Here is a 21,537-nt window from a genome sequence, read left to right as displayed (position 1 = left end):
CTCCTTCCTCGCGGCGTCAGGCAGCCTTTCCTCCACGACCAAAATCCAAGATGGCCGCCACCATCTTAGGAGCGAGGCTGCGCCTCCTTCCTAGATTTAAAGGGACCTCGCCCCTTTAATTGACCACAGTTGTTTTCCATGCACCGGATCAGAGGAAGTATAAAAGGAGGCTTCCTCTGTTCATTCCTTGACTTGGCAACTTCCATGGTTGGTCAGGTCTGCTTGCTTCGGTGAGTCTTCTTGTGCTTCGGATCCTTGCTTCCTGGTTCCTATCTCATCTCATTGATTCCTTGGTTCCTAACTTTGGATTGGCAAGCGGTGATTCCTGGTGTGTGACTTCGGATTGGCAAGTGGCGATCCCTTGGTGTGTGACCTCGGACTGGTAAGCGACGACTCTCTGGCACTTGACCTTGGACTTTTTCTGGACCACCGTCTCCAAGGGCCCACCTAAGTCCCAGCGACCCAGGTCCCTACGGGCTCCTCCCGGGGGGACCACGGGCTTCCAGGGGTGAAGCTCCAGTTAGCCCTTGCACCGTCCTCACTACTCCTTGACCACTCTAAGGTCCACCTAAGTCCCAGCAGCCCGGGTCCCTACTGGCTCCTCCCGGGGGGACCGCAGACTTCCAGTGGAGAAGACCCAGTTGGCTTCTCTGACATCGCGACTCTTCACCTTCACCACAGTTGCCTCAGTCTCCAGTGCCAAGGGTCAGCTGGTCACATCTTCTGTCTCGCCTCGCCACCCGACGGGAGACCCTAAGGATCCACCTCCTAAAGTAAACCATCCTCCCGATGGCCCAAGGGTTCACAAGCCTGAGCATAACAGAGATCTTCTGCCTAATGTCTACATTAGCTTATAAAATATGCATATAGCTTCACCAAACTTTCTAGGCTTATTTTTCCTTATATTCACATCTTTAATTCCTCTATCTCATATGGTCATTCAGTAAATTTGTTTTAGGGTAATTAGCCATCTACTGTAACCACAGAGTTAGTAGATTAGATGCTGTCTTGCTATAGATGATTACATGCTGGTTATTTAGGTATAGCTAGGCTCCAACTGAGACAAACTCAACCAGAGTCTGAACAGGACTTCATTTACAGTGTTGCAACCGTCCCTTCCTGATGGCTGCACTCCTCCTACCTCTCTCCTTTTGCTCCTCCTCTTGCTGTTAATGGACGCCTGGCTGCCGCGGCGTCTGTCTGCTGTCCTCTCCGGCGTCCCCAGACGGCTTGGGTGCTGCCTCCCGTCATGCTCGGTCTGTACCTTAGGACGCGCGCCGCATGGCCCTCGCTCTTATTTCCTACTTGGCGCGAACCTCAGGTGCGTCCCCCTGTGATGACGTCATGCTGCCCCGATATTTAAAGCCTACACTGTTTGCTAGCCTTTAAGTTAGCAAGGGGAATCTTACGGATGGGATTCGTTCTCCATACCCAGCTACTCTGCCTCCAATCTTCATTGGACTCTTTACGTTAACGGGGGTACACGCTCCTCGGGGGCCTCACTTGCTTTTCAGGTCGCTATCAGGAAACCGGAACTCGCTCCTCGAGGGCCCATGTTCCCTGACTCGCTGCCTGCTCGGATTCGCTATCTTCAATATCAGTGAGTACTATCATCTCCACCTCAGAGCTTTCCCTGGAACCAGGTACTCGCTCCTCGAGGGCCTGCCTCCATTCCAGCCCTGGTGCCATCTCCTACATGGAACCGCTGTGTGAGTATATCTACTTCAAGCCTATCAGCTCTCAGGGATCAGGTACTCGCTCCTCGAGGGCCTGTTCTTCCTATCCTGGGGTTCTCCATACTAGGGCTTGTTCATATTCCACTGTACTCATTATTCTCAGTTCTTTCCACTACGGCATTACTACCAGAGGAGTCGCTGTTCCAGTGCCTGAGGGATACTAGCCCAGCCGGGCTGCTTCAACTACTCATCACTGCCACCTCTGGTGGCTACACAACATTGTTTAAATAAAGATTAATCTCTGTGTTTGTGTGTCCTCAGCTGAACCTGACCTGTGGCCCCTCTCGGGACTGCCCCCCGTGGGCATGATCAGCTGCCACAGTGTCCAAGGGTCCACCCAAACCTCACTAATTATAACACATAGTCACTGGCTCAACATTGCATATGCTGAACTACTGAACATGAATTCTCCACAACATACATATGTTATTAGAAAAACTGTCCCATGTAGAGCCACCTAATTTCCAAACAGAAACTACCCAAGTAGTTTCTCTCTGAGAATATGCCAAAGTTGTGTATATACTTTTCTACCTGAATACGTTTGCTGCTATGCAGCTTTATGAAAACTGCCCGTTGTAAGACCCGACTTTGGATAAATCTAGGTATGTTAGCATATTAAAAAAAAAGTATCATGGACAACTGGGTGCAGCATAAAATATTGAAGATATGTCTATATCCAAGAGTGAATGTAAGGAATGGGGTGACCATGAGCCCTTTATGCTGTGGCACAGTTGACGCTGCCTCGTGGAAAAGACAATGAGGCTTGTGCAGACAGCAGGTGAATGTGCTTTGGTGTGGGCCAGACTAAGGCTTCACCTAGACCAGCCACCTCCCCCATGAGTTGAGCCCTTCAGTTCCGGCAGCTGGCAGGACTTGGGGCAAGACTTGGGCGAGACAAGGCCAGAGGTAAAGCTGAAGACAAATCTGAAGTCAGGCTTGATGAGACAAGGTTGAAGACAAGGAGAACGAAGCAAGATTGAATAAAAGGAGACATATTGATGAAGCGCCGGTCAGCAGATGGCTGGTTTAAATACCTAATCGTGTGATGTCATCTTTTGGCACCTGTTCCAAGATTTCCCACTATGGGGCCTACTATGAGTGCATACCACATGCCTAGGGAAGGAAGCCTGCTGCATGGCAGGTCCAGGTATTGGCGGCATTGAGTGAGTGATGCTGCTCTCGGGGACATCCCATGAGCAATGAACATAACAGTTCCCCTTCTTGTAAGCTCCCTCCCTTTGGCTTCTGGGGAGATATCAATAGTACATCTTTACCATCTATGGCCTTGGGGGATGCTCGACATGGGTTACAGGTATTCTTTGGTTTTCAGATGGTCATAAGGGAGCATCTGCTGGGTGAATCTCTTTGGTTGGCAAGAATCCTTTAGTGAGAGAGAGAAATGTGGCTTTTGTGTTGGATGAGGACAGCCCCTGCCTTCTTGGCAATGGCCTCTACCTCCATGAGGACAGGTTTCAAGAGTTCTGGACAGCCCGCAGTTTTACAAGACACCTAGGCTCTAGGTTGCGGCTCATAGCTTAGGTTGGTGAATGATGTATACTGGATCAGCAGATTTGCGAGGTCAGTTAAGATTGTCTGGAGCAGGGTGATGAAAGGCAAGGATTGGGCGGTACAATGTTCCTAGTAGAAGGGATCCCAATGGTTTATCTGTAATGTGGCCCAGTCAATAGATAGTTGGTGGAGTCTGAGCTATGGTAGTCCGAGAAAAACAGGATTGGTTGCTTTGGATAGCACATAGAACTTGAGGTTATCTTGATGTGAACTAATCTGCATGGTGATAGGCAAGGTGGCCATGGTCACGCGATAAGCCATAGATGGAAGTAATAACTCAGGGTATGGTCAAGCTGGAAGTACGGCACCCACACTGGCATAACAGCAATTCCTGAATAAAATTTCTCCTTGCTCCAGAGTCTAGTAAGGCTTCGGTTTTGATGGAATGTACACCGAAAGCGAGATACACCAGTATCACCAGTTGTGGAGAAGGTGCTAGGTGGTTGAAAACTTTCTTCACTGCTGCTATCTTGACTTTTACATCTCAAGCCATTTTTGATCCATTCCATTCTGCCCTCTACATTCAACTGCCAAAGCTTCCAATGACCTGTTTATGGCTAAAGCCAAAGGTCTTTATTCTATCCTTATCCTCCTTGACCTGTCTGCTGCTTTTGACACTGTTGATCACCACCTACTCCTTGATATCTGTCCTCGCTTGAATTTCGGGACTCTGTCCTGTCTTGGTTCTCTTCCTACTTCTGCCATCACACTTTTAGCGTTTCCTCCTCTACTGCCATTCCACTATCAATTGGTGTGCCTCAGGGCTCCGCCCTGGGCCCTCTTCTCGCTATATACTAATTTCCTCTTATGGCTTCCAATATCATTTTTATGCTGATGAATCCCAGATCTACCTATGTTCACCAGAAATTCAATCCTGGATCTTGGCCTGCCTGTCTGATATTGCTGCCTGGATGTTCCGCTGCCACCTTAAACTCAACATGGTCAAGCTAGAGCTCCTTAGCTTTCCCCCCAAACTCACTCCCCCTCTTCCTCCATTTCTTTGGATAACACAGTCATCGTCCCTGTCCCATCAACTCTTAACCTTGGAGTCCATGACTCTTCTCTCTCCTTCTCTATGCATATCTAAAACACTGCTAAAACATGTCATGTATTTCTTTATAACATTGCCAAAATTCAACCTTTCCTTTCTGAACACACTACCAGAACCCTTATCCACTCTCTCATCTCCTCCCACTTAGACTATTGCAACCTGCTCCTCACAGGTTTCCCGGCAATCCATCTCTCTCCACTACAGTCTGTCCTAAATTCAGCTGCATGACTTATCAAAGCCAAAGTTGATATGCTCACATAACCCTTCTTCTGAAGTCACCGCATTGGCTCCCTATCTGTTCCTGCATACAGTTCAAGCTCTCTTTCTCACTTACAAATGCATTCAGTCTGCAGCACCTCACTACCACTGCTCTCTTATCTCTCTCTACACCCCTCCTCGTGTACTCTACTCATCGGATAAGTCACTCCTATCTAGGGATGTGAATCATTTTTTGACGATTTAAAAAATCCACTAAATAACTCCACTAACGGGAGTTATTTGGGGGAGGGCGGGAAAACCGGCACACCAAAACAACCCCTAAACCCACCCCGACCCTATAAAACTAATCCCTTACCTTCCCCCACCCTCCTGAACCCCCCAAAACTTTTTACGAGTACCTGGTGGTCCAGTGGGGGTGCGGGGACCGATCTCCCACTCTCGGGCCATCAGTGCCATTTTGGCTGCCACTCAAAAATGGCACAGATGGCCCGATAAAAAAAACAAACCACCCGACCCTTTAAAAATGACCCCTTAGCTTCCCCACCCTCACGATCCCCCCAAAACATTTTAAAATTACCTGGTGGTCCCGGGAGCAATCTCCCGTTCTCGGGCCATCGGCTGCCACTCATAAAGATGGCGCCGATGGCCCTTTGCCCTTACCATGTGACATGGTATCTGTGCCATTGGCCAGCCCCTGTCACATGGTAGGAGCACTGGATGGCCGGCACCATCTGTACCACCAGGTACTCATAAAAAGTTTTGGGGGGGTTCAGGAGGGTGGGGGAAGGTAAGGGGTTAATTTTAGAGGGTCGGGCCTCACTAAAAAAAAATTAATGATGTGAATCGGAACCGATTCCGATTCACATCTCCACCGATCAGATTTTTTTCTCCCTCCAGCCGAACCCGATCGTTAAGACAATCGGGCACACGATTCACATCCCTATTCCTATCCATGCCCTTCTCCTCTACTGCCCATTCCAGACTCCGTGCTTTTCACCTGGCTGCACCGTGTGCTTGGAATAACCTTCCTGATCTTGTGCATCATGCTCCCTCTTTTGCCATGTTTAAATCCCATCTAAAGACCCACCAGTATAGAAAGTATGTGTCTTCTTCCATTGGAAATATTTGCGTGTACCGAAACATAGGCACATACCTTTGGAACAGAAAGATGTATTTTACAAACTATGCAGCATCTGCCTCACAATTTATAAAATACTAGGGTTACTCTTCATGTGCTCACTTAGGTGCATAAATACTGTATCATGAATAGGTTTGAAAGTTAGGCTCTGTAGAAGAGTTATACATTTTGTACCAGTACAAGTTGGGGCACTGAATGCTATGATAAGTGTGAAAAGAAAGATTACTTGCCTTTAGAGTACACTTTTCGGTTTATTTTCATAAAGAAGTATAAGGACTTCTGGTATGAATTTCAGTCAAAATAGGCATCACCCATTAATTTTTATATATTAATTATTGCTGATTTTTGAAATATATAACTGCCATTGGAAGATTGATTTTATTTTAATCTAACATTTCTTGGTGTTGACGTTTTAAGTTAGTGTGACTGATATAGCATGATTTCTAACGTCATATGAGTTCTCTCTTTCAGATTTTATTCTGTCTGCCTAGGGCCTTTTTCTACCAAACACAACTCAGCTGGCATAGCTAAAATCTAAATAGTCTGAAGACTTTTAAACTCTATATTCAGATTGCTATGGGGTAGTAATTATGCCAGTTTGCTCATTCTGTCCATCAGTTTGGCAACCAAGCAGCAGGGGTGTCAGATACTCCCTCCAAAACACAAGACAGGCAGTCAGCAACATCACTATAATATCATGCAAGACATTACCAAACTTGCTAATAATATACATATATATATATATATATATATATATCATATACCACGAACTAGAAACTGATGCAATGAGCAAGCTCCTCTGCAAAAAGATTTGAATCTAATTCACTGCTTGGATTTTGAATTTTAGAATTAAAGATTTGTTTTTGAACCAACACATTACAAAAATCTAGCTATATTATTTGCCCTAAGGCAATGTTCTGTTAAATAAAATACCACCCTCAACCAGTACGATTTCTTACAGAACCAACTAGAAGCTAATTTAATTTGCTTTGCACCATTTTTTCAAACCAAATTAGGCATATACTTTCACTCTGAAATTTGCCATTTATTTTATTTAAGCATTTATTATCTGCCTATATCAAAATCATGCTAGGCAAAGTACCAAGATAAAATATACAATAAAACAACTTTACATGGGGATCCAAGATGGTGCCGTAGAACAGATCGTGGGAGCCACGGCGTTTTTTTCTCCTAATCTGCTGATGCCACATACAGCCCAGAAGCGTAGGGCTAAGGAAAGGGCTGACCCTGCAATCCTCTCGGGAACCCCCACTTCAGGCCCCATGGACGGCCACGTCCAGCGAGGGAGCAGATCGATACACCATCCTTGGGGGAAGTGGCTGGAGGAGAGTTACCGGCCTCTCCCCCGGATCTATCGTCATCTTTGTCCCCGATCTATAGGGCTCCACTGGCAAACCCGGCTGCCTCCAGAGCCCAGGTTGAGCCTGCAGTGGGGGTTTATGCTGAAGATGCTGATGCCGTCCCTCCGTGCGGAGCTGGAGCGCCCTGGAAAGCCTGGGGGAGAAGCTGGAGATGACCCCATTGCGGGTAGTACTGGCTCACCGAAGGAAGGAGGATTTCAGAATCAGACTGAGCAAGCTCCTATTTTAGTTTCAAGATCTCCGAGTAATTTCTCCATGCCTACTCTAGTAAGACCAAGTTTAATTATAATTGATACAATATGGGAGTCTATTGTAAATCTGGGGACTTCCATGGCATTGCAACTCAATCCAATAGTGGATAAAATTAACATTCAAGATAAAGTTGTCCTACTGGAAAACTCCAAAATATCTTTTTCAAAAGAAACTGTGGATTTAAAACAAGATACATTCAAATTGAAGCCTACTCAGGATCTTCTTATAAAGGAGAATCAACAGCTTCAAATTAAAATCGAGAATTTGGAAAATGCTTTGCGAGGGAAGAATCTCTGTTTCATTAATTTTCCAAAGCTTCCACACATATCGGTGAAAGACATGTTTAGAAAATATTTTGGGGAAATTCTCAAAGTTCCAGAACTGGCAATACCACCATTATCTAAGTCATACTATTTGCCTCTATATAAGAAACAGATTCAAGAGAATCAAAATGGTGTTCAGGGTATGTACTCTCTAATTCCTAACTTATTTATTTATTTTATTTATTTATTTCAAAGTTTTTTATATACTGCGGCACGTTAATAACATCACCTCGGTTCACAATCAACAGTAAATCAGCAACAAGCTTTACATTCAAAAAGAGAATAAACTCATGTGAACATAATAAATCAATTAAGAACAAATTAATGACATAGTTAAGCACTAATCAAATTAAGTTCAAGATAATCATAATCAATTGATAATAATAATAATATAATCATAATCGATCGATCGGAGTTTCAGAACAAGTAATAGGTGTTTCAGAAAATGGGGAAGATCATTGTGAGTATGCTTGTTCGAACAGCCAAGTTTTGAGGTTCTGCTTGAATTTTTTATGGCAGGGTTCAAGACGCAGGTCTGTGGGCATTTTGTTCCAGATATTGGTTCCCGCAATAGTGAAAGCGCGGTCTCTTGTAGCAACGTGTTTGATGTGTTTAAGTGAAGAAGACGCGAGTTTGGCTTGGTGTATTTTTCTTATTGGTCTCTTTGACGTGTGGAAGAAGAATTGATCGGAGAACCATTGCATATCTTGGTTGTAAATCGACTTATGGATGAGGGTGAGAACTTTGAATAGAATCCTAGAAGCTACCGGCAGATCTCAGTTACTGGAAACCTACGACAGAGCCCTGGTCCGAACGGCCACAATGGTGGTCACATTTGCATTAGAACCTGATCATGACTGGGTTTTGAGGTTATTCTTTAAACATTGTTCTGAAATATTCTTTCATCTAAATGTTAGGGTATACCCAGATGTTTCCAAGCAAACACAAAAGAGAAGACAACAATTTCTTTTGCTAAGACCTAGAGTTTTGCAGATGGGGCTTCTTTTGTTCTGAAATATCCATGCAAATGTAATGTAAAATATAAGGGTCTTTCATATGTTTTCTTTTCTCCTCCTCGACTAACTTTTTTCCTTAGTGATAAACCAACATTGTAAGTCATGGGAAATGATTTAGTTAGTTCTGTTTTGCCTCCTGAACGATGAGTGCCCTATACAATGTAATATACTCGCTGTTTAAATACTGCTCTTTTCACTTTATTCATCTTAGCAATTTTTCCTTAATAATTGCTTTTGCAATTGGATCCATTATTGTGGACTTGTGGAATAGAAAAAGTATTTATTATATTTCCTTTTTGACAATTCTTTGTCATGATTTGTATATTTTTCTTTACTCTTCGTTCCTTTTTTTATCAAGATTGTTTCTTGAAAATTTGTTGAAAAATGCATAAATAAAGAATTTAAAAAACCCAATATTATTTATTTATTTTTATATACAGATATTTGTGGGACATCATACCGGTTATACATAGTATAATACCTGTTATGCCTGTTGGTCGCAGATGTACTCACAGCTTGTTCTGCTTTCCTATCTTCCCTGGGTCTCCTCGCTGCACAGGCCTCTCTGCATCCCCGCGTTCCGCAGGCCTCCTCGTGGAGGCATGGACGCCATTATTTCTGGCTCCGATGTCGGGTCTTCCTAGGCATGCTCGCACGTCACAAGTCCCGCCTTTGAAGCCACTTCGGCAGGAACCTCGGGGGTGTCTCCTGTTGATGATGTCATCGGTCTCCGGTATTTAAGCTCCTGCTTTGCCCACAGAAAGCCGACTTGGCAACAAGTTCCGTATGAGTCCTACGCCTGCCTTGTTCCTGAGACGCCGCTCCTCGGGGGTCAGTGTGCGCTCTATGGGGACCTGTTCCCTGGCCTACCCTGCTCCTCAAGCTAGCTCCACGCCTCTTGGGTTCTATCTGGCTTCCAGCTCTACCTCGGCTCTCCTTGGGAACTACTGAAACGACTTGTGAGTTCTCAGCCAGCCTTCCCGCTCCTCGGGGTTGCGCCGTATCCTTCAAAGACTGTTCACGCCTTCTCGCTCCTTGGGCCACGCTCACCTACTCCAAGACAACCCTGAGCTTTCCTGCTCCTCGGGGCTTGCTCTTTGTGATTCTACAATTGACAGCTGTCCCGCTCCATGGGCCTAGTTCTCCATTACTCAGCCAGCTACCCTCCGATTTCCAGGTACCTGTCTACGTGAGGTACTGAACTTGGGCTCAGGCTCTCTGCTCCCGGGGGGTTCGCTTACACTCTCCCTCTATGCCCACTGCACTGTGGATCCGCCCCTTGGGCTGCATCATCGGATAATATCCTGCTTGGCTGTTCGGGCGCCCATCATCCTGTGATCTGCCTGGTGCCCTCTCTCTTCAGACTCTCCAAGTGCCATCTACAGACTGTTACCTTACGGGGGTCATCTTCTGGTCTCTGAGGCTCTCCCCTTGACTGTACACAGAGCTTCCCTACACTCCAACATCTCGCCTCCTCATGGTGCGGACCTGTGGGGCTCCTCCCCACGGGCTGTATCAACTCGCACCTTGGGCCAAGGGTCCACATATGCACTAATCATAACAGATTGCCAAGTCATGGACCCGCAGATGTTTCGGCTCTGCAGGCCATTCCTGGCCTGGCACAATGGATCAGCGAACAGCAGAAGTTCTTGGAGTCACTGGCTGCTGCCATAGGCAACCTGAGCTCTCATTTAGATGCTGCAGTGACTACCTCAGATACATTTATCAAGCTCAGTGCCTCTACCTCTTCACCAGCTCCTCTGCTGACCATGCCGCTGCCGACACCACCACGTTACTCAGGAAACCCAGTCATGTGTCAAGGCTTCCTGAACCAATGCAATATGCATTTCTACTTGCAACCTACATACTTTCCTGATGTGGTCACCAAGACCATGTACATCTTGGCTTTTTTAGAAGGCACAGCCCTGGCCTGGGCATCACCTCTCTAGAAGCAAGTAGACCCTGTCGTTTGGGACCTCCCAGGATTCTTGGCCCTGTTTCGGTCCGTTTTTGAAGACCCTGGCTGGCGTGCCATCTCTGGATCAACTCTCCTTCACCTTCAGCAGGGCTCTCGCCCTTCAATGGACTACGTCATTGAATTTTGAACACTTGAGTCACAGTTACAGTGGGACTGCAACTGTCTGCGCTCTATCTTTCTGGAAGGCTTGAGTCCATGCATTAAGGATGAATTGGCTGCTCGCGAATTGCCTACTTCCTTGGGCTCTCTCATTGACCTTACAGGGTGCATTGACCGTCGGCTACAAGAACACTCTCTTTAATCTAGAGCTTCCCAGAAACAGACTCCTGGGCCACATCGAGTTCGACGTCCACCCTCTCCTAAACCCACTGTGTTGCCTAACCCCTCAGAGGAAGAACCCATGCAAATGGGTAGGAGTAGACTCTCTCCTAAGTAACGTCATCACCGACAGCAGTCCAGCCTTTGTTTGTACTGAGGTCAACTTGGGCATGCCATTGCCTCTTGCCCAATCTGTCAGGGAAACTGCTGGGCCTAGGACCTGCGGGAGGGCTTCTCCTAGGCCTGACCTCGCTATCTCCTCCATTGACGGTTCCTGTTTCCATCTACATGAACAACCAGGAATTCCACACTTTAGCCCTGGTGGACTCCGGGGCTGGAGGGAAATTTATCTTGAAGCAACTCACCGAGCATCTGCGGATTCCCAACATTCGCTCTCCGGTTCCTCTGCTACTCTCGTCTACTCTCGCCTGGTAAGGTCACTGACACCACTGCTCCCATCCAACTACGCACAGGAACCTTGCATAAGGAATCCAGTCTCACAAGGTCTTCCTGCAATTTATCACAATCTGCTTGTGATTTAACTACTCTGAACAATTTTGTGTCATCTGCAAATTTGATTATCTCACTCATCATATTTCTTTCCAGATCATTTATAAATATATTGAAAAGTAAGGGTCCCAATACAGATCCCTGAGGCACTCACTGTCCACTCCCTTCCACTGAGAAAATTGTCCATTTAATCTCTGTTTCCTGTCTTTTAGCCAGTTTGCAATCCACAAAAGGACATCGCCACCTATCCCATGACTTTTCACTTTTCCTAGAAGCCTCTCATGAGGAACTTTGTCAAACGCCTTCTGAAAATCCAAGTATACTATATCTACCAGTTCACCTTTATCCACAAGTTTATTAACTCCTTCAAAAAAGTGAAGCAGATTTGTGAGGCAAGACTTGCCTTGGGTAAAGCCATGCTTACTTTGTTCCATTAAACCATGTTTCTATATGTTCTGTGATTTTGATGTTTAGAACACTTTCCACCAGGTACAGAAAGACCACAAATTATAAATATAGAGACAAACTGGGATAGAAAACCAAAAAAAGACACTCTGCATGCAGTGCAAAACTGGAGAAATGGAAAGAGAAATATAGCACCTAACAGTCCCAGGATCTGCAATAATGCACACAAAGTTACACCTGCATTATGGAACTCAAAACAGTAACAACCCTATCTATTAAAAGGCAACACTACAAATATTAAAAGCAGCCCCTAAAGACCAATACACCTCCTAGTAGGAAAATAGAATAAGTCAAGCTGCAACAGATCCTGACACAAATAATTGTAAAACTATACTAATAAATATTTGAAAACAGCTGATGAACAGAACATCCAACAATTAAACTCATAAAAATTATTAAAAACTGTCCAAATACCAATAAAATATTTGAAAACAGCAGACATCACATAATACCCAATAATTAAAATGGCAGTAAATCAAGAAAAATAAACTTTAAAAGTCACCTTTATTTAGCCTTTCCAGCAACTCTCCTACTCCTTTCCCTTGCAGGCCAAAAGTAAACACTAGAAGCAGCAGTGGCTGCTGAAGCTCTATCCTCACCATCCTCTTCCTTAGGGCCCACAACCAGTCACTCACATAGTCACACACACACACACCAGCCACCTCCCTGACCAGTCTGTCTCTCTCTCACACACTGTGGGCTATGGGATTTTTTATTTTGGGGGGGCGAATTATGTATTTATTTAGGCTGGAAAATGCATCCTCTTCTCTTTAGAACTTCTGGAATTGTTTCTTAGTGCCAGCAGTTTTGGTCACCTTCAGGACATTGAAGCAAACTGTTTTGCTCAGAGGACAGCATTCGCCAACTGTGACTATATCACCAATTTGGACATCTCTAAAGCAGGGGGAAAGGTAGACATGTTCTTGTGGTGCTTCTCAAAGCTGTTGTACTTGCAGATACAGTGCAGGTAGTCTCTGTGGATGACAGTAGTTCTCTGAATCTTCATGCAGCCTCAGATGGGCATGTTACCGGTGAATGGGCATTTCCTATCAATGTTGGTGCGATGGCCTCGTGGGAGGTATTTAAGCCCAAACCAACGTGCTTGAGGTAATGTGGCAACTTCACCCTCACCCAGCAGCTTGCATCTCTTGTTCTAGAAGATGGTGGGCTGCTTCTGGAAGGCCCCCTCCGTCTGCACAGAGAAGCATGTTTTACCGACACGCCTAAGAAGCACGTAAAACAGGGGGGGGGAGGGGGAAGGACCAGAAAGCCCGGCCCAGAAAGCCCACATGCAAGCACTTCACCTGTATGCACCCTTTCTTCCTGCCCCACTGGCCAATCAGAGGCGTCCTCGCTTCTTCCACTGGCAGGAAGAAGGGAGGAGCTTCCGATTGGCCCACTGGGGCAGGAAAAAGGGAGGAGGCTTCCCATTGACTAATTTATTAATTTATTTAAAACCTTTTTTATACCGGTGTTATTGTGAACATCACATCGGTTTACAATATAACAAAATGAATAGAAAATACAATTAACAAAGGAATAAAACTGGTGGGCGAAGAGAAACGCGGGAAAGCAGCATAGAAAGATAGTACAACTGGTGTAGAGTTCTTAACATAGGTAACTACTGGAACATATGTTGGATAATATCATTATTATCAATTGTCAATAAACAACTCTCTGAATATCTTGACGAACATCAATTACTCTTCCCATCACAATATGGATTCAGAAAGCTCCACAGCACAGAAACACTCCTCCTATCACTATCAGAATCACTCCTGAAAGCCCTTGACTCTGGCCATGCATACATACTTGCCCTACTGGATATATCTGCTGCCTTTGACACTGTTAATCACAACACACTTATCACACGCCTTTCTGAAATAGGTATTTCCGGCACTGCACTACTTTGGTTCCAATCATACCTGAACAACAGGAGTTACAGTGTAAAAAGTGGTCAATATGAATCTAAACCTAGAAGCCTCACACAAGGAGTACCCCAAGGATCTGCACTTTCGTCAACGCTGTTTAATATTTATCTCACTCCATTATGCCGCCTCCTATCTAAACTGGGTTTCCAACACTTTATTTACGCGGATGATGTGCAGATTCTCATACCTATAAAAAACTCTCTTTCAAATGCTCTGAACACTTGGAATGCAGCCCTCACGGAAATAAAAAAACTCCTCACCGACAACTTTCTAGCTATTAATACTAACAAGACTGAACTCCTCTTCATATCACCTGCAAACAACTCCACACTGAACACAACAGTCCTACCCCAAGGCTACCCTCCGGCGGCACAGCAAGTCCGCAGCCTTGGCATTATATTAGACAACAACTTTACCTTTAAAAAATTCATCACTAACACTGTTAAAAGCGGATTTTTTAAGCTTAACACTCTAAAGCGTATTAGACCTCTACTACACCCATACGACTTCTGCACGGTTCTACAAGCCACAATTCTATCAAAACTTGACTACTGCAATGCTTTGCTATTGGGCCTACCAAAAAACACATTGCAGCCATTACAAATGCTTCAAAATGCAGCGGCGCGCATCATTACCAACACGCACCGCTACGATCACATCACTCCTGTGCTTCAATCACTTCACTGGCTACCTGTTGCATCCAGGATCATCTACAAATCAATGACTCTGATTCATAAAGCCATTTACAACCAAAACATGCAATGGTTTCCCGAGCACCTGTATTTCCAAAAAACAAACCGTCCAATCAGATCTCAACATAAGGCCAGACTACCGATCCCTTCTCCTAAACCAGAGCTTTCCAAAGTTTGTGTCGGGACACATTAGTGTGTCGCCTGTAGTGTGGAGGTGTGTCGCCCGGTCCACAGGGCCGGCGGAAGCAGGGAACTATAGCAGGAAGATCGGCGGGCAGTGGTGGAGCTTACATCACCACGGCCCGAAGAAAAGGGTCACGTTCACATCTCCTCCTTCCTGCCTGTGCAGCCCTGGAAGAAAAACGTTGCCGGAGCCGCGTGGGCAGGAAGGAGGAGGAGCATCTGCTGCGTACAGAAGAAGAGCAGCATTAATGGGCCGTTGCGGATCCCACGTCGCGACGGCCCGAGAAGAGGAGGAAATCCGATAGCAGGGCCGCTGCAGATCCCATGTCACGGCCAGGGAAGATCAGGGCCTCTGAAGAGCCCATCCTTCGGCAACCCGTGCAGAGGGACAGCATGTGCCAGTGAGAGCCTGTGCTTGAGCAAGAGAGCATGTAGGAGTGAGAGAGCCTGTGTGTGTGAGAGTGAGACAGCATGTGCACGAGAGAGACAGTATGTATGTATGTATGAGAGAGAGGCATGTGAGAGTGAGAACTGTGGATGTGTGAGATTGCATGTGAGTGAGAGCCTGTGTGTGTGAGAATGTGTGAGATAGCGTGTGAGAATGAGAACCTGATTGTGTGTTTGAGGGAAGACAGATGGAGAGAAAAGAAATAGAAAAAAAGACCCTGTAAAAGGAATTGGCAAAAAAACAAGAAAGGAAAGGTGGAAAAAAAAGCCTGTGACCAACCGATTAGAAAACTAAGATCAGACAGCAAAGGTAAAAAAAAAATTACTTTTTAGTGATTGGCACATGTAATCTTTGGGAATGTGCAAGAGTAGCACTTTCTCTATGCCGATCTCACAATGTACGAGATCAGCATGGAGGAAGTGGAAGCTTGCAAATATTTATTATGAGATAGGTTGTGTTGTGAAACATTTTATTTATGTATATATTTAAGGAAACATACATAAATTGTTGAAATACATTTTGTTCGTTTAACCTTTAACTTCTGGTTTGCTGGTAGACTGAATTACTGTGTCACGAAATTATGTTTGTCTAAAAAGTGTGTCACCAACATGAAAAGTTTGGAAAGCTCTGTCCTAAACTAACCAAACTTACATCCACAAAAAAACGTTCCCTCATTATAGCAGGAACCAAAATGTGGAACAGTATGCCCACTGATCTGCGCCAAAAACCCTGCCACCGAAAATTTAAGCAGAACTTAAAAACTTGGCTGTTTCGAAAGGCCTTCCTCTGAAAGATGTAAATTATGCAATTACTTACCTCGCTTCTCAACTTACTCTTGACTCTTATATACTGCCTTACCTTTCCCTTTCCCACCTACTCCCATTCCTCTCATTACTCATATATATTTGATATGTATACTTCTAGTTTTGCTGTTAATTTAGCACATTACTTATTCCTCTGATGTTTATTGTAAAGCCTTTGGCTGAATTAGTTTGCTGTAAACCGAGGTGATGTGTATTACGTTCCGCGGTATATAAAAAACTATAAATAAATAATAATAAATAAATATCATGAATGCTAGTTAATATATACATTATTAGAACATAAAGATCACAGTGTACGATGGTAGAAGAAGATGATTGATGGTTATAGCAGGGGGGTTTGCTAATCAGGAAATGCCTGTAAATAACCATGTTTTTAGTTTCTTCCTAAATTTGAGAGAACATGATTTGAGACGGAGTGCTGAGGGCAGGGTATTCCAACGTGAGGGGCCTGCGATAGTGAGGGCATGTACCCTTTAGGTGGAAAGGTGTGCTGTTTTTAGAGAGGGCACGTGAAGGGTTCCTTTGTTGATTTTTCTAGTGGGACGATTAATGTGTGCAGAGGTGAAAGGAAGGTCAATCCAGTTGGAGTGGTGGGAGTAAATGGCTTTGTGGATGATAGTGAGTGTTTTGTAAAGAATGCAAGAGGGGATGGGGAGCCAGTGGAGGTCTTTGAGAATGGGGGTTATATGGTCTGTTTTACGGGCATTTGATATGACTCTTGCCATAGCATTTTGGAGCATTTGGAGAGGTCTTATTGTGGAGTACGAGAGACCCAAGAGTAGAGAGTTGCAATAATCCAGTTTAGATGTTAGTGTGGCTTAGATTACTGTTCGGAAGTCATGGGAGTGTAGTAAGGGCTTGAGTTTTTTTTAGTACATTAAGTTTAAAGAATCCTTCTTTGAGGATGGAGCTGACGTATCTCTTGAGATTTAGTTGTTGGTCCAGGAGTACTCCAAGGTCTCTTACAACTGGTTGCGAGGAGATGAGCTGGAAGGCTGGGTCTAGAGCAAAGGGTGGTTTAGGGGTGGTGTGGTGGGAAATGAAAAGTAGTTCGGTTTTTGTGGTGTTAAGTGCAAGGTGGAGATTGGTGAGGAGAGAGTTGATAGATTTAAGGCAGGTGTCCCAGTGTGATAAGGCATCTGTGATAGAGGAGTGGATTGGTATGATGATTTGCACATCATCGGCATATAGGTAGAATTTTAGTTTGAGATCTGAGAGGAGTTGGCAGAGTGGGGTGAGGTAGATATTGAAAAGGGTGGAGGAGAGGGAGGAACCCTGAGGAACCCCATGTAAGAGAGGATAGTGGGCAGATGTGGCATTACCTATTTTTACAGAGAATTTTCTGTTGGAGAGGTAGGAAGAGAACCAAAGAAGGGCTAATCCTGAAATGCCGATATCTTTTAATTGGGTGAGGAGGTGGTGATGGCATATGGTATCAAATGCGGCTGAAATATCGAGGAGGGCAAGAATGTAGCTGTTCCCTTGGTCGATGCCTCTGAGGAGGTAGTCAGAGAGAGTGAGGAGGAGGGATTCTGTGTTAAAATGTTTACGGAAGCCAAATTGTGTGGTGTGAAGGATCTTGTGGTCTTCAAGGTAGTTGGACAGTTGTGAGTTGACAACTCTTTCCATTATCTTGGCTTTAAATGGGAGGTTTGAGATGGGGCGGAAATTAGCAGGGTCCTTCAGGTCCAGAGAGGGTTTCTTAAGGATTTGACCACTGCTAGTTTGAGTGTGTCTGGGACTATGCCTGTGGAGAGGGAACAATTGATGAGGTCAGATATAGATTTAGCAATGGAGGTTGGAATGGAAAGGAGTGCTTTGGTGGGGATGGTGTCTGAGGGGTGGGAGGTAGGTCTAAGCTTTTTTAGGATAGATTCAACTTCTTTGGCGGAGGTAAGCTCCAGAGTGCTTAGGGAGGCAGTGGGAAGGTCAGTCCCTGATGGTGTGGGGTGCAGGGGGTTGGTGAATCTGGAAAGGAGGTTCGCTATTTTATTGTTGAAGAATTGTGCCAGTTCTTCACATTTAGCGTGGGCTTCAGAGTCAGGAATCATGTGTGGGATAGATTTGGTAAGGCTTGAGATATAGGAGAAGAGTGCTTTGGGGTTATATACGTATCGGTGGATTTTTAAGGCATAGAAGTCCTTTATGTGTTTAAGTGTGGTGATTCTGTAGCAGTGAAGGGCTGATTTGTAGCTTGAGGTATGCTGGGGGGTGGGGTCCTTGCACCATATTCGCTCTTTTTGTCTGTTTATTTTTCATAGTTTTTAACTCTGAGGTGTACCATGGGTTTGAATGTTTGGAGTCAGAGTTTACTATGCATGTGGAAGCTGGGCAGAGTTTGTTGGCTATCTCCAGTGTGAGATTGTGCCATGAAGAAAGGGCTGCATCAGGGTTGGTACAGTCAAGGTTGGGCAGGGAGATTGCTAATGCTGAGATGAGATCATCAATGTTGCAGGACTATCGAGAGATTATGGTGGAGTTCTTGTCAGTGTTGCTAGGGGAAGAAGTGTTAATGGAGAAGAGGGTTTCAATAAGGAAGTGGTCAGACCAGGGGACAGGTGAGCAGGAAGGGGGTGTTGACGGTTGGAGACCGGAGTTGGTCAAAATCAGGTCTAACGTATGTCCAGCTTTATGTGTGGGGGATGTAATGAGTTGTTTGAATCCTAATGCCAGGAGGGAGTTTAGAAGGGTGTCACATGAGGATGTTAGCAGAAGGGAGTCGACATGGAGGTTAAAGTCTCCTAGGATGATGGTAGGGATATCGGAGTTGATATTATCAGCAATGAACTCAATCAGTGGTGAAGGATTGGATTCTAGAAAGGCAGGTGGGGAGTAGACTAGACATACTTGTAGTTTGGATGACTTGAAGAGTCCGATTTCAAATTTAGGCTGTGCGACAATGTGGATGGGTTTAAGATTTAAGTGTTTCTTGGCAGTCAGGAGAAGGCCACCACCTCTTTTTTTGGGTCTAGGGATGGATATAATATCATAGGAAGAGGTGGGGAGTTGGTTGAGAAGTACGATATCGGATTCCTTAAGCCACGTCTCAGTGACGACGCAGATATCTGGTTTGCAGTCAATCAGTAGGTCGTTGAGGATAGGGGGTTTTTTGGATAGAGACTGTGCATTGAACAGAACTAGCGAGAGGGTGGTGAGGCCTAGGAGTGTCAGCGGGGAAATAAGGATAGGGATTTGCGTTGGGGGTGGGGGGGTGGGTGCGGGGGAAGGATGATCTGGAAGAAAGGTGGCAGATGCGAGCGATGGGGTAAGAATCCATTGTGGGTGAAGGGAGGGAGTCTCTTGGTGATACACAGGAGGGAAGCGGAGGTGAGAATGCAGGAGGGCAGCGGATACTTTATGCAGGGTCAATGAGCTGATGGAGTGTGGAGTAGGGCAGTGAAGGCAGATTCCTTCAAGGGTGGTTATAAGGAGGCTCTAAGAAGAGAGGAAAATCTTATTCAGGGGTGGAGGTAAGGGGGTAGGGGGCACCAGGGGTGCACAAAGGGGCGTACCAAGGGGCGTGCGATGCCTGTGTGAGAGTAGAGAAGTTAAAGCAGGATCTTTTAGGCTTCTGTGACGTGTTCCAGCTGGGGGAGGGGCAAGCAACCATGAGGTGGAGGGGAGGAGCGGGTCCGAGCACAAGGGAGATCTCAATCCAGGCAGAAACAAGCAGAAAATTAAGGTTCCTGTGTGAGAGTAGAGAAGTTAAAGCAGGATCTTTTAGGCTTCTGTGACGTGTTCCAGCTGGGGGAGGGGCAAGCAACCACAAGGTGGAGGGGAGGAGCGGATCCGAGCACAGGGGAGATCTCAATCCAGGCAGAAACAAGCAGAAAATGAAGGTACCTGGAATTCCGTCACGATGATCTCCTGCTCGGGGTTGGACGCCATTGCACTTGCGGCCGCTTCGCTCCCAACTATGCACCTGGACATTGCCGTCGCCGGGGAGGGTGAGCTAAGGTTTCATGGAAAGCACAGCCCGCAGCGCCGAAAGCAGTGAGCAGGCCGGTCACTCGCTCCCCCCACCACCCCCACGCCGCGAAAGAACCGGCGAACACTTCACTCCCTCCGCCCCGCGCTTTTATCTCAGTTTCATCCAAGTACGAGGAGTTAGGAAGAATGGGGGAAGAAAAAAGGGAGGAGGTTTCCCATTGCCTTTGGAGGCAGGAAAAATGGAGGAGGGAAGCATAACTGGGGCAGTGGGAGACCGGGAGCCGTGACACCTACCGGTGCTTGGCAATGCACCGGTTGAGAATCACTGCCTTAGGGTGTTCATTACACTATTTGCACTGTTTTGCTTTTTGGGGGAATTCATGCCACTATTTATGCTGTTATGCCCTTTTCATGGTGCCAAGGGTATTCATGCCACTCTGTGTCTTGAAGAGCTGTTGCTGATGCCTGCCAACAAGTTTAATTTAATTTGAATGGAAAACCCCACTGTTAGAATTAAAAATAGGATGCATTGCTTCTCTCGTGACTTTAATAGAAATAAATGAAATGAATGAGCTTCTGATCTGAACAAAATGAAACGAATGATGCAAGAAGCCAATCCAAAAAAAAACAACAACCCCTGAAAATATTTTACATCCACACTGTTTGTGCCAATACCAGTAGAAAGCCATTTTGTATTCATAAGACAGAGGCTTATGTAACAGAGTTCTTTTGAAGAAAAACATATATGTATGCCACTTGAAGGTTAATTCAATGGCATGTGTTAATGTCTTTTGGTTTTATTTATTTTATTATGTAGGTTACCTTGTATGTTGCCAAGATCCATGCAGTGTGCGGCTTAGAAATTATTTTAAATAAAATCCTGGCATATATTATCTGAGTCCATGCTAAATGGCTTTCATTCCTGGTAATAAGCGAAAGGAAGTTGGTTTAGAGATTTCCTACTGTAGCTCAGAAAAATAACACATTTAAAAAGATTATTCAGGTTTGACAAAAAGGAAATTGAATGCCTTCGCCCAAATCTAAAAGTTAAGATATATATAAGGATATAAGGAAAGGAGACACACAAGTAAAACCAACTGATGCCAGAAAAGAGTAAAAAAAAATAAGCAAATTGATATTTAAAGAATGTACCGCAGATTATATAGCTGTTTTAAGCTTTCACTTTGTTCACACATGCTGGTTTAATTAGAAGAAGATTATATCACATCATGTGGTCCCATTGCCTAGATAAGTGCTCTGAAAATTGACCCCCTGCAATGTATTGTCAAATTTTTTGAACCTCTTCAGGCAGGTCATCAACTTACAGCCTGCAGATAAAATTGAAGAGACATGGTTATACAGTTCAGCCTCAAAACTGTTTTGCTTTATTTTTTATTTTTAATGTTAGGGGGAAATAGATATTTAATAAAGGCAAACTAATTGTCAGTCTAACGATCCACAAAATCTCCCAGAGCTACTGAATCATGAACAGAAGCCTGTGTGAGAAAATGCACACCATAAAGATTAAAGATTTGGGCAAGCTGAGCAGCACAGCAAGCAGTCTGTGTCAAA

The 21,537-nt window shown here is 45.0% G+C and overlaps 1 pseudogene; it reads right to left on the bottom strand.

Moving 5' to 3' along the window:
* Window positions 1-12,695: 12,695 nt before the first annotated feature.
* On the bottom strand, window positions 12,696-19,923 carry LOC115099618 (annotated as a pseudogene).
* Between the last annotated feature and the right edge of the window lie 1,614 nt (window positions 19,924-21,537).

The sequence above is a fragment of the Rhinatrema bivittatum genome, chromosome 9, assembly GCF_901001135.1.
Source record: "Rhinatrema bivittatum chromosome 9, aRhiBiv1.1, whole genome shotgun sequence".
Taxonomy (NCBI): domain Eukaryota; kingdom Metazoa; phylum Chordata; class Amphibia; order Gymnophiona; family Rhinatrematidae; genus Rhinatrema; species Rhinatrema bivittatum.
The sequence above is the reverse complement of the archived record's forward strand: the minus strand, read 5'-3'. Positions and strand labels throughout refer to the sequence as shown.